The sequence below is a fragment of the Mobula hypostoma genome, chromosome 2 (genome assembly GCF_963921235.1).
Source record: "Mobula hypostoma chromosome 2, sMobHyp1.1, whole genome shotgun sequence".
NCBI classification, from domain to species: Eukaryota; Metazoa; Chordata; class Chondrichthyes; order Myliobatiformes; family Myliobatidae; genus Mobula; species Mobula hypostoma.
Window position 1 is genome coordinate 125,154,640 of NC_086098.1, and position 14,020 is coordinate 125,168,659.

Here is a 14,020-nt window from a genome sequence, read left to right on the forward strand (position 1 = left end):
GCTTTTCACTCTCCCCCGCTCTCCTCTTACTCCTCTCCGTTTATTTTCTTTCCCCGCCCTTCCTGCCTCACGACCTACTTACTCCTCATCCTTGCCTTTGCGTGGACTCCCTTCCCTTTCTGTTCGCTGAGCTCATCTTTCTTCTCAGCTTCATCCCAACAACACTGTTGATGGGAAGTGGGGAGGAAGGGGTTAAAGAGAGGCAGACAGACAGAGAAACGGGCCATCCCGGGAGAAGGAGGTGGTGGGTGGGGGTATCATATACGCTCAGCGTGGAGTAGTTCCGCACACTCTGATCTGAGGGAAACGTTACTCGAACTGAAGGTTCAGTGAGGAATAAAATCTGGGCCTTGATGTTTTCTCAAATTAACTTCTTTAAAGCACTGTGTCTGCGTGACTCACTCTCTCTCTCTCTCTCTCTCTCACTCTTTCCCTTTTAGTCTGCAATGAGATGTGTCGTCTGACACTAGTGGGGCTAGTGTAGCGCCACAGAGCCATTGGCTGTTCCTGGAGAGGCGCCGTGGCGTAGAAACCACCAGGCCACGTGATCTCCGCCTCTCCACTTAAACATCCCAACTCTTTGATCGCACGGAGACCGCTTGGAAATGTTGTCTGTCGGCGACGGAGAGCAAACGTCGCGACAGAGGATGGACCCCACTCACTATTTCTCATGACACAATTGTCACCAACTGCAAAATTCTTGAGTAAGAGCACAGACGTTGTCTAGAGGACAGCGTTGTCTGGTGGACTGCACCTTCGCGTGATTTAATTACCTTCCAAAGCGGGCACGATACACCCACCACCTCTCTTTCATTAGATTATGATCACATACTGCATATTGCATACATAACTGAGAGCTCAGCTTATAAATGCGCTAAGTTTTCTTCAGCGTATTCATTATTGTTCACATAAACGGAATAATTCATGATCTCTCTGTATCATCCCCCCCCCCCCCGAATCACTGGATTAGATTCCAGCCTGTAATCACTCCCAGATACCCGTTATTCTATATGGAAATTCACTGAAGCCATCGATCAGATCCCAGACTGTACTCACTCCCAAGTATATATTATTTAATTTATAACACACCGAAACCATCGATTAGACCCAGTTTTGTAATCACCCCCAGGATTATTGATCTACCTAAAGGTTTCGTGGCAACTATATATTCATTGCGAGGCATAGAATAGGTCCCATTAATGAATTCCTTCTTCATTGTTCCGGAGAGGTATTTGCGGGTTAAGTAAAACCGACTAGTCAAAGGACGCGAGGTGGTGTCGGCTGCGTTACTGCGCACTTGTCGCCATCCGCACACAATGGAGAAAGGCGCTAACCTGCACTACTCATCCTCAATTTCCATGGGTCGCTGGCTGGATGTTGTGTCCCCAAGGCCCCGAGCCCATCTCCATTTCCATCCACCCTACTTAAAGGGCAATCTTGAGCAAAATGGCCCAGTACGTCTCTCTGTTTAGTTACCCTTGAAGATTGCTTGACCTAACTTTGATTGCACTCCCGTGAAACCCTTTGGTAAGTTTTTACTGCATCAGTGTCCTGTACTAATAGAAGATTTGGTTGTCTAACCATTCCTAGCTCGTTATCATCATCAAACTCCAGCGTGTTAATTTTCCCCTTTCGCTGATTTGCCAAAGTCACGATTTCTTTCTTTACTCCAGGGTTGGTGGGGGGGGGGTGTTGGTGTGAGGTTACCCTGTTTTCAATCGTCGTCTTCTCTCTCTGTGAACTCTTGTTATTTCCCGTGGATGGAAGGCTGATCACGTGCTTGTCCCAGTGTCACTAAAGTGTATCTGGTCCACATCTAGACAGAGCAACAATTGTGCCTCACAGTGCCTCCTCCCCCCACCCTCACCCTTGGTCCTATTGATTTTATTGGGACACCAACTATTGGCATATTAGTACCTAGTCCCATTGATCTTACCGGTGTGTCAACTGCGATCGGTGCTTTATTCCCTCACTTTTATTGATTTTATTGGCTCACGGCCTCCTTTTTCCACATCAGTCCCTTGGTTCTATTGATTTTGTTGGTGCACCAACTCCTATTAGTTCGTTATCCTTTGATTTGGATGTTCTTAATGGTACGCCAACCCCTATTGGGATACCAGCCTCGTTGCCACATCAACCCTTTGGTCCTATTCATTATATTGGTATGTCTCCTGTCACTGGTTATCAGCCCCTTGGTCGTATTGTTCAATCAGCTCCCTGACTCCTCAAGCTTCAACCGACTGGATTAAGGCCACTTCGAGTTTCACGGCCACGCCAGCTGGTAACACAACGCCAACTCGCTCAGTCTCTCTGTCTGGAAACCTGCTCACCTGGCTCCACTTTCCCACAACAACCAGGGGCATGGGTGCCGGGGAGGTCACACCTGGAACGATGTGCACAGTTTTGTTCCCGGTATTTAGGAAAGTTAGGCCAGAAGACCAATCCCTGGAATTACTATTGTTGGAATACGGGTGGCTTTAGGAGTTGGACCTGCCTTATCCTGAGCGTAGAAGAATGGGGTAACTGAAACATTTAAGCCCCTGACGTGGCTTGGCGGGGTAGATATTGAAATGTTTCCCTTGGTGGGAGAGTCGATAGCAAAGGGACATCATTGGAACTTTAGGAGCCGATCATTTCAAACTGAGGTATGTACAGGAAATTCTCACCGAGAGTGGCAAGTCTCTGGAAATCTCTATCCCAGAAGGCCGTGGAGGCTGTTTTCGGGGGAAAAGAGAACGCCGAAACATTGTTAATGGTCATAGGACTGAGGGATACGGGGAACAGGCACAGAAGGGGATGTGAGGCCTGGGGTGGATCAGCCATGTTCATAGTGAATGGGGCAGTGGCCTTTCTTTTCTTTTCTTGTCCCCCTCCTCTTTTGCATTTGTACCTTGAACCAGATTACTAACCCCTGTTTCTCCTCTCTTATCGGAGAGGTGTCACAGAGCCTTCTGTGTTCAGCTGGCTTTGTGTTTAGCGGGTTGAAAGTCCCAGGGGAAGCGGGGTGGGTTGGGGTGCATAACACACACTTCCGAGTCTAATGCTTGTAAGGAGTGATCCCCCGCCCCACCCCCGCAAGCGGAGGGAGCCAGCCTGATCGGACATCTGCACCATGCAAACGCGCGGTCGAGCGGCATTACCCTTTTAATTGCAGCTGCGAGCCGCGCGGGGTCCACTGTACATGCAGTTACACACGTCCGTCTTCTTCCATTGTAAATGGCAAATGGGGAGAGAAATCACTTGTATTAGAGATGCGGTTACCTCACAGGAGTGAGAAACAAAAACACGGGTTTGACGGTGCAACGCTAAAATCTATGGAGTAAAAGAAAAGAGATGCAAAGTTCATTAATAATAATAAAAAAAGAAACTCACGCGTGATCCTTTGCAACGGATAGGAAACCGTGAGGCGGAGCAGCGCCAACTGAGAAGCGTTCTCTCAAGGTCTGGAAGTGAGATTGGCGAGGTGGTTAGGAGGAGGGTGACTGTCGGTGGGCTGGGCAATAAGATGAACTGCCAGCCGCTCTAGATGGCAATCGATAGCCATTTGTTAATGTGGTTATCGAATTTTACAGTATCCGCTCTCTCAAGGAGACGGTGTCTCTCTATTTGGAATCAACGGGTTCATTAAACTGAGCGGAACGACAGTTCATTTCACACTTATTAAAACCGGGCAAGGTTGTTACGGCTGCTATTTGAGATTGTAGTACAGGGTGTTAACTCGCACCGAATATAACGGCCGAGCCTTTCAACGAATTTATTCGAAACTCTGTTCCGATTGTATTGAAGGGATGCAGAGCAACGGGTTAAAAGTGTAATACATTTAAATATTAGAAGGCGCGATTGTGATTTTAACAGCACACTTAACGTCTGCAATTTTTTAGTGCAGATATAATGTGGAAAGGCAGTTTAGAAATGAGTGTGTGAGTAGGGAGGAAAAAAAGAGAAAGAGAGAAATAGGGAGAGAGAAAAAGAGGGGGGAGAGGGAGAGAAAGAGACGGGAGGGAGAGAGTGTGAGAGATAGAGTGAGATAGAGAGCAAGCGAGAGAAAGCCAGCCCTCTTGTCGCGGATATACCATCATCATAGAGTGAGTGACTAGTTTATGGACTCAGATAATAACTACCACACACGTTACCACAATAAATTCGTTTACCACCTTTAAGAGCAGACGCGAGACCGCAGAGACACGAGACACGAATTTGCCTCGAAGCGATATCACCAGGTAACCTTTGAGATTCTAGATCGGCATAAACTGTCGGGACAGGTTTATTCCGAAACTTCTGCGCCCGTGGGTTTATCACCCACTGCATCGCCTAGCCCGTTCCTGTGCGGCTGCCTAGTGTGTATCTGTGTGGGTGTAGTTAGCGACTCCGCCATGTCCAGGTGTGCTACCTGCGTATCACTCCGTCCTTTAATTTTAGACATGTCTATACGCAATGAAATATTTAAATTAGCCAACTACATCACAGAGACATTCATATAGCGAAATATATACAGAGACACGCACGCGATCGTCGTTATCCACCTTGTGTCCATGTCAATGTTTCAGTACTGGTTATCTGTTGATATCTGTATGATACGATGTGTAAATGCGTTTCTTTGTGTACAAATGTCTGTATACCTCAGAACTGTATCTGCCCTTATCTATGAGCCGCTTTTAAATGTGTTATCGTGCAATATTGTATGTGGTTGCTTATCCGCCCGTGCTCGTGGTCATGTGTATACGTCTGTACAGAGGTAAAGATGTAATTTATAGGTTTAAATATTTTCTTGCCCTTGTCTAGGAAGGACAAGGGCGGCAGGTGCAGAGGAGTAGCACCACCTGCAGATTTACCTCAGTGTCCCACACCTCCCTGACGTGGAAATATATCTATTCCTTCATCGTCACTGGGTCTAAATCCTGGAACACTATTCCCCGCCACACTCCCCAACCACAACAGCACCGTGAGAGCACTGTCACCGATAGGACTGCTGTGGGTTAAGGTGGCAGATCGCCATTACCTTCTCAAGGAAAGGATGAACAAGCAACGCAGCTCTATTGCATCCCAAAGAACAAATTAATTGTAAGCAGTCTGTCAATGTCAGGCTGATCTTATACAGGCATCCAAGATCACTAGCAGCATAGACAGAGTGAATGGGACAGGTCAGGAACAGGCCCTCTGGGTAGAACATCATGGCAGATAGTCACTGTACTTTCCCCAGGGTAGGAGAGTCCAAAACTGGAGGGCACAGGTTTAAAGCACAAACCAGAGAAAGTCTGCAGATGCTGGATGCTGCCTGGCTTGCTGAGTTCCTCCAGCATTTTGTGTGTGTGGGTGTGGTAGAGTAGAGCTCCCAGGACTTGCTGATGCACTGGTTCAAAGTGAGAAGGGAAGGGATATGAGGCAAGTTACTTACACAGAAGATGGTGCATATGTAGAGTAAGTTTCCATGCTGAACAATTTTATGACTGTGCATGGTCTCTTATGATTCTGTCTATTTGCTTATGTGCATATTTTGATGCTATGTACCTCTGTATATCCTTGTGTATATTTCAACCTACCCATTTATATATGCATAAGTAACACATAGTTAATTCTATAGGTAAATGTTCATATAAGTGTGTGTTTATTTCTCAAACTGCATCTATATATGAGTGTGTAAGAATGTTTCTTTATACAAGGCTGTCTACGTGTTACATGGAAGGGTTGTCAGCACTATTGTTACACAAAACCCCTGAAGGGATTATTTGTTTTTTGTTAATCACACTGAAGGACGTCCTTTTTAAGCAATGCTAATGAAGGCCCTACACAATGCTTTCCCTGTTCCTGGTACAAGGACCCTCATCATAATCCAACTAATGCGGCATATCGGAGAGGAGAGTCTGCTAATGAGTTAATACAGGGGATGAAGTGAGCAAGAATGGATACAGCTCTCTCCCCTTGGTGACCAGTGACTGTGGCAGCAACACATCTGATCCAGGCAGCCACACAATGCCGCAGAGCAGGGAGGAGAGGTGTGAATGTCTTAGTGGTAGTTACAGAGTCACGCAGCACAGAAAGAGGCCTGTTCTACCACTTCCATGCTGATCCATTGCTCCCACCCGCCAGCACTTGGACCCTGGACCAGAGAGAATGAATGACTCCAACAGCAGGAGGGCTTTAGATATGAGTGCACAGCCTCATAAGGGATGTCGCGTCAAAACTGAAATGAGGAGGAATTTCTTCATTTCGGGTTGTGAATTTGTGGAGTTCATTGTAACAGAGGGCTGTGGAGGCCTGATTATTGGGTGTTTTTCAGACTGTTTCTTGAATAGTAAAGGGCGTTAAGGGTTACAGAAAAAAGGCTGGAAAATGGGGTTGTAAAAAATCAGCCATGATTGAATGGAAAGGCAGACTTGATGGGTCAAATGGCCTAATTCTGCTCCTATATCCTGTCTGGGTGATTCAAGTGCATCTGAAATGTTGTAAGTGTCTTTGGTTCAATCACCTCTTCATGTTATGCATTCAGATTCTATTCACTCTCTGTGTGAAAAAATCCCCCTCAGATCCCCTCTAAAACTCCTAACTTCCTGTGACGTCTTAGACAGCTCACCATAGGAAAAAAATCTTCCTACCTATCCTATCTACCCCCCTCATAATCTTGTATACCTCTGTCAGGTCTCCCCTCAACCTACAATGCTCCAGGGTAAACAAACCAGCCTATCTAATCTCTCCTTAAGTCTGAACTACTCAAGCCTAGGGAACAGCATAGTGAATTTCCTCTGCAACTGTGTTACTGAAGGTAAACCTAACTGACTTCCTAGCATCCACAGCATTTCCATGGGAGGGAGTTCTGCATCTCCGCTAATATATTTTTACAGCTGCATGGACCAACCGTTGCTCTGCACAAGAAACTGTTACACGGTCTGAAAACTACGCCGCACTTTAAATGTTTTTTTTTCTGTAATATGCACATCAAACAAACACAAACCACAACTCACAACACAAGTAAACACCATCAGATAGTCAAAACAACTGGCAGGCAAAAGTAAAATGTTTTAACTAGACAGCATCAGTATTCAGTGGACTGGCGGTTTATTAGCAATGAGCTACCGACTTCCATTCTGTGTTGATTGTTACAATTTGTGACAGCATTGTAACTTGAAATTCTGACAATGTAAATTGTCAAAGGATGTTTCCTATGGTGGGGGAATTTAAGACTAGATGGCACAGCATCAAAATAGAGGGGCATCATTTAGTACAGAGATGAGGAAGAATTTCTTTATCCAGAGAGTGGAATTCATTGCCACAGGCAGCAGTAGAGGCCAAGTATACTTAAGGCAGAGGTTGATAGATTCTTGATTAGTCTGGGCATGAAGGGATGCAGGGAGAAAGCAGGAGACTGGGGCTGAGCGGGAAATGGATCAGCCATGATGAAATGGCAGAGCAGACTCGATGCGCCAAATGGCCTAATTCTGCTCCTAGAGCTTATGATCTTATGGTCTTATGGTAAATATGTTGAATCTCTAAAATAGTTCAAAGTAAAGGTTGTGGTACGTTTATTATTTAGAAAATTTATGGCTTATATTCATTAACACATAATTAATTAGAGGGTATTTTTCAATTATCTTAACATAGATTTCAAAGTTATGTTAACATTATATAAAAGAAAATTCCAGCCACATGGCAACAAATGGTATGTGTGTGGAAGCATTTCAGTTACTGTGTGGCCACACACCATGCAGATTAGAGGGAACAGTGATCTCCACTAACCTTTTCACTTCATGATTTCACTTCTAAACAGCCTAACATTAAGTGAGTGAAAAAAGAATAATCTTGCATTTCTATAGTGCCAGGAGGAAGATTCAGAGATGCATGTATCTCTCACAGTTAAGGCCTTGGACTGAATAGCCATGATCGTATTGAGTGGCAGAGCAGGCTTGAGTGGCCGAGTGGTCTACTTTTGCTTCTATTCACTCCTCTTTGCTTATATCCCCATGAGGGAATCTTGAGTTGCTTTGCAGGCTGTGGAGTATCTTTTGAAGTGTAATCACTTTCATCATGTAGGATATGTGGCAACTAACTTGTACACAGCAATGTAAGAGTGGCCAGAAATTTGCTGGCTGAGGAATAACCATCTGTCAGGACACTGGGGAAAATATCTTTGAAACAGCGTCATGGGATGTGCGAAAACAGATGGAGTCTTGGTTTATAAACATAGGAGATTTTGCAGATGCTGGAAATCTTGAACAACACACACAAAATGCTGGAGGAACTCAGGAAGTCAGGCAACATCTGTGGAGGGGAATGAACATCAATGTTTCAGACCAAGACCCTTCCTCAGGACTGGAAAGGAACGGGGCAGAACTGAAAATTAAGGTGGAGGGAGGGGAAGCTGGCAGGTAATAGATGAAGACAGGTGAGAGGAAAAGGTGAGTGAGTCAGTGGGGGGGGGGTGGGTGTGAAATGAGAAATTGGGAGGTACTCTTCTACTGCAGCAATGAGTGCAAACTCAGGTTGGAGGAGCAACACTTCATACTCTAGCTGGGTAGCTTCTAACCTGATAGCATGAACACTGATTTCTCTAACTTCCGGTAATTGCTTCCCCCTCCCTTCTACTCTCTTTTTCCCTCACTTATCTATCATCTCCCTCTGGTTCCCTTCCTCCTTCCCTTTCTTCCATGAGCTGTACTCTCCTATTGGATTCCTTCTTCTTCTGCCTTTTATCTCTTCCACCTGTCCTCTCCTAGCTTCTTACTTCCATCATTCCTTCCCTGCCAGTTTGTACTCCTTCCCTTCCCCGTATCTTTTTATATTAGCTTCTACTCCCTTTCTTTCCACTCCTGAAGAAGGGACTTGGTCTGAAACGTTGACTGTTTATTCCCCTCTATAGATGCTGCTTGATCTCCTGGAGCAACCTGTTTATGCGACAAGAATTCCATTATTACTCCCCACTTTCCTACCAACTTCCCCAGATTCTGTCTGTCAGCTACACACTAGTGGCCAATTAACCTATTAGGAAGCTTCGTGGCATCCAAAGATTCCTTTGGAATCTCTAGTTTTCTCCCACATCCCAAAGACAGGAAACCAGAGCATCCAAAGGAAACCAATAATCCAAGGAAGATTATGTAAGGTCCCCGTGAACTGCATGAGATTCCCCTGGACGCTCTGTTTTCCTCTCACATCCCAAAGATGAGCGAGTAGGGTTAATTATCCATTGTAAGTTATTCCTAATTGTGGATGAGCGGTAGAATTTTGGGGGAGTGGTTGATGGGAATGTGGTTAGAATAAAATGAGAATGGTGCAAGGGTGTTTGATGGTCAGCATTGACTCAATGGGCTGAAGGGCCTGTTTCTCTGCAGTGTTACTCATACAGCAAGTGTGATGAATGACACCTTCTAAGAATTGATCAAAGGAAATGAAAACAATAAACCCCTTTGTGAATTTATTTAGCACCTATATCATTGCTGGCAGGGGGTTCGGAAGGAGTGAGGAATGAAACTTTAATGATCCTGTGAAGAATAGGACTCATTAAGGAAGAGCTAAATATAAAGCTGTAAAAGAAATGATCTTCATATTCCAGAGCAAAGCACATTTGGCAAACTCGGCTTTGTTGATGTTTGAATCTTAAAAATAGATCCTCCTGGTTATATCAAATGGAACCTACGTCAAACATGGGCTGGCAGACAATAACAAGCTCTAACCCTTCTTATGAATTGATTCTAAGCAATATAGAATTAATCATCAAACTGAGGGGATTATCTCAGGTCTCTAAGAGTAGATTAGAATTAGAACCAGGTTTCTCTGGGAGTAACCCAGCAGGCAAAGGAGAGCAGAAATCTGGAACTCTCTTGATCAACATGCACTCTGAGTTGGAAACTGGAATGTTTCTGTTAACTACGGGGAAAGTATATCCAGATAAGCAGAATTGATTGTGGACTTCAGGACAGGGCAGTCAATCCTCATTGAGAGGTCAGCGGTGGAAAAGGTGAGCAGCTGTAAGTTCCTGGGCGTCAACGTTTCAGATGAGCAACCCTGGGCCCAACACATTGATGAAATTCTGAAGAAGGTATGCCAGCAGCTTTACCTCATCAGGAGTTTGAGGAGATTCAGTGTGTCACTAAAGAATCTTACAATGTTTTATTGCTGCAGAGTGGAGAGCTTTCTGACTGGTTGCATCACAGCCTGGTGCGGAGTTCCCAGTGTGCAGGATTGCCTGAGGCTACAGAGGCCATGGACTCTGCCAGCTCCATCACAGGCACAACCAGTGAGGACATCTTCAAGAGCTGGAGCCTTAATAAGGTAGCCGCCAGCTCTCTTCTTGTTATTACCTTCAGGAAGGAGGTGCAGGATTGTGAAGACACACTCAACAATTCAGGAACATCTTCTTTCCCTCCCCCATGGGATTTCTGAATGGTCTCTGAACCCATGAACACTACTGTACTGCATTGTTTCTCTTGTGGGTTATTTATTCATTGGTAAAAAAAATTCCGTCTTTGCACTGAACTGCTACTGCAAAACAACAAACTTTCTACTTAATCTAATTCAGTAATGGCAAATAATCTGATTCTGATGTTTTCAGGGCATTCTCCAGGGGTTTTGTCATCTTCTGCTGTTCCAATTGTCCTTGAGGAGGGGCGTGGGTCGGGTGGGAGGGGCTGGCTGGGTAGGATGAATGAAATTTAAGGCAATTTTTCTACGCCTATCTGTTGCTCATTCTGCTGATCAGCAGTGCATTTTATTTGTCTGTTTACAAGATTACACCACTCCCTTAGATCAATGCGCTGATTAACTGATGTCCTGATATAGCTGACGAATGCAATTCGATCAAAACATAACATCTTATGAGGTCTGTAGATAATTTTCTCTCTCTTTAAAACCATGACAGATTAAAATTAACATCAACTGCCTGTCATCTTTGGATTCGATAAATTGATTCAAATTGCATATTCAACTTTGCATCCATAAAGATGAAAAATTAGCTTTATTTGTCACGTGTACATTGGAACACACAGTAAAATGCTTCGTTGGCGTCCCCGACCAGCATAGTCGGAGGATGTGCTGGGGGCAGCCCGCAAGGATCGCCATCCTAACATACCCACATTTTACTAACATTAATTCACACGTATTTGGAATGTGAGGGGAAATCTACGCACCCGGTCACGATGAGAACGTAAAAACTCCTTACATACAGTGTAGAATTGTAAACTCATTCAACAAAGACAGTCTCAGAACTGCTACAAACTGCGCAACGGGTCAGTGGAGGGTGTCACTGTTCAATAACCAGTGCCAGATGTCTTGAGACTGAAATTGTGTCCAAGTTGGTTCTGCCAGCAGGAGGCGCCGTGTGCAAGTCCTCAGTCTATGACTGTAAACCTCTGTTACGTCCGCCAGAATTTTGCCCCTTCCCTCTGTGGCAACGCTTATAAAAAGTGGGTGCACATAAATGCTGGTGTCCTGCTGACTCTCAACGTGTGGCAGTGAAGTTCTGTAAAACAATGCAACTTAATTAACCAATGCACAATAAGCTGCGAATTGCAATGGTGGTTAAATTATTGCCTTCAAAATCAGAGTGCTCAGTCGTCAGGATCGTACAAGGGGATTAGCTGTGGAATTTAAATTTGAGTTATTCTACAAAAAAATTGATTAAGTGTAACCCAGAAGCCACCAGATTATCACACAAGTCCATCTAGCTCTGAAAGGTCTATGATGTGGTCAATCAATAAATGCCATTACTGCCAATAAGTTGTACATGCGTTAGAACATAGAATAATACAGTACAGCACTGGACAGCTCATTCACCCCACAATGTTGTACTATCTTGATGTCAATTTATACGAAATGTCATTCTCCTGTGTATCACCCATTTCTCTCACTCCCCCTCATATTCATTTGTCTATCCAAAAGGCTTTCAAACTCCACCAGCCTTCCTGATTCTACCACTGCCCCTGGTAACTCATTCCAGGGACTTACCACTCCCTGTGTGTAACTAAAAAAACCTTGCCTCTAATTTCACCTTTAAATTCACCCCCCCCGACCCAGCTTTAAAAGTGTGACTTCTGCTGTTGATATTTCTACCCTGTGGAAACGATTCTGTCTTAACCCATCTGTGTCTCATAATTTTGCAGATCTCTATCACATCTCCACCCAGTTGCTCTACGGGGAACAACCCAAGTTTGTCCAACCTGTGCTTACAGGTTATGCCCTCTAAACCAGGCAGCATCCTGGTAAACCTCTTATGTGCCATCTGCTTAAGGGAAAAAGCTGATTGTTTTCTATGAGGTACTAACTGACCTCAGGACACATTAGTGTTGAATAACGCCATAAGATATAGGAACAGAATTAGTCCATTTGGCCCATCGAGTCTGCTCCACCATTTCATCATGGCTGATCCATTTCCCTCTCGACCCCAGTCTCCTGCTTTCTCCCAGTAACCCTTCATGCCATGACTAATCAGGAATCTGTCAACCTCTGCCTTAAGTATACTCAATGACTTTGCCTCCACAGTCATCTGTGGCAATGAATTCTACAGTTTCACCACACTCTGGCTAAAGAAGTTCCTCCAAATCTCCATTCTAAAAGGATGCCCCTCTATTCTGAGCCTTTGTCCTCTGGTCTTAGGCTCTCCCACCATAGGAAACATCCTCTCCACATCCACTCTACCAAGGCCTTTCATTATTCGATAGGTTTCACTGAGGTTACTTCTGATTGGTCAAATAAAGTCAAAGACTAGCCATACAGATGTCCAGGTCTGTTCAGTTCTTCAATAGCTGAAGCTTTATCTCATTACCATAAGCCCATTCCCTCCTCATATCACCTGATCTCTTTATAAAATCATGAGGGGTATAGAAAGGTGAATGGTTGCAGTCTTTTTCCCAGGGTAAACTCTAGGGTATAGATTTAACGAGAGAGGGGAAAGATTTAAAGGGGATTTGAGGGGCAACATCTTCATGCAGAGGGTGGTAGGTATAAGGAATAAACTGCCTGATGAGAAATGAGGACGGTTAAAAGATATTTGGACAGGTAATGGGTAGGAAAGGTTTAGTGGGCTATGGATCAAATGCAGGCAAACACTAGGCATCAGTTAGAACAAAGTAATTGTGCATTGTGGCATGTTTCCATGCTGTAAAACTCTGTGACTAAAATCTACTGACTTGCGTGGATATATTCTGTGACATTGTGCGCTTATTCATCCGCAGCTTCAGTCATCTCTGAGTGAAGAAACTTCTCCTCATCTCAGCCCTAAGTCTCGTCTCCCACACTCTGACACTGTGAGACCTCGTTTCCCAGCTAAACGAAGTATCCTCCCTGCCTCCAGTTGGTTCTGTCCTGTCAGGGTTTCAGTTGGAGATGGGCAGCACAGTAATGGAGCTGTTCGGTCTTGACCTTGGGTGGAGTATGGAGAATTTGCATGCTCAATTTTTGGCTGTGTGAGTTTTCCCCCAGGTGTAACAGAATTATGGTCTCATAGAGTTATACAGTTTGACCCTTCAGCATACCAAGCATACTGACCATCAAACATCCACTTACAATAATTTCATTTTATTCTCTGCACATCCCTATCAACTCCATTCCTCTCCAATTCTACCTCTCACCCATACATTGAGAGAAATTTACAGTGGCTAATTAACTCACTGACCCCCATGCCTTTGGGAAGTGGGAGGAAGCAGGAGCACCTGGGCCAATCTCAAGCTTGCATTCCCCTGGGTACTTTGGTGAAATAACCTATAAACCTCCTGCTCCGACTGTTACAGGCTCTGTATCTGAGGGCTCCGTGATGTTAACCCAGCTCCGTGTTGAACTGAGGCTGAGGCTGTGGCCTGCTCCATCTGCTACAGGCTTCGTGTCTATGGACTCACTTTTCCTCTGAATGCTATTTGCTTACTTTTATTGTTTGCACATTTTTCTCTCTCTCTGCACATCGGGTGTTTGACAGTCTTTTTTTTAATGGGTTCTTTTGGGTTTCTTTGTTTTGTGGCTGCCTGTCAGGAGATGAATCTCACGGTTGTACAATGTATACATACTTTGATAATAAATGTACTTTGAACTCCGAATTTGAAAT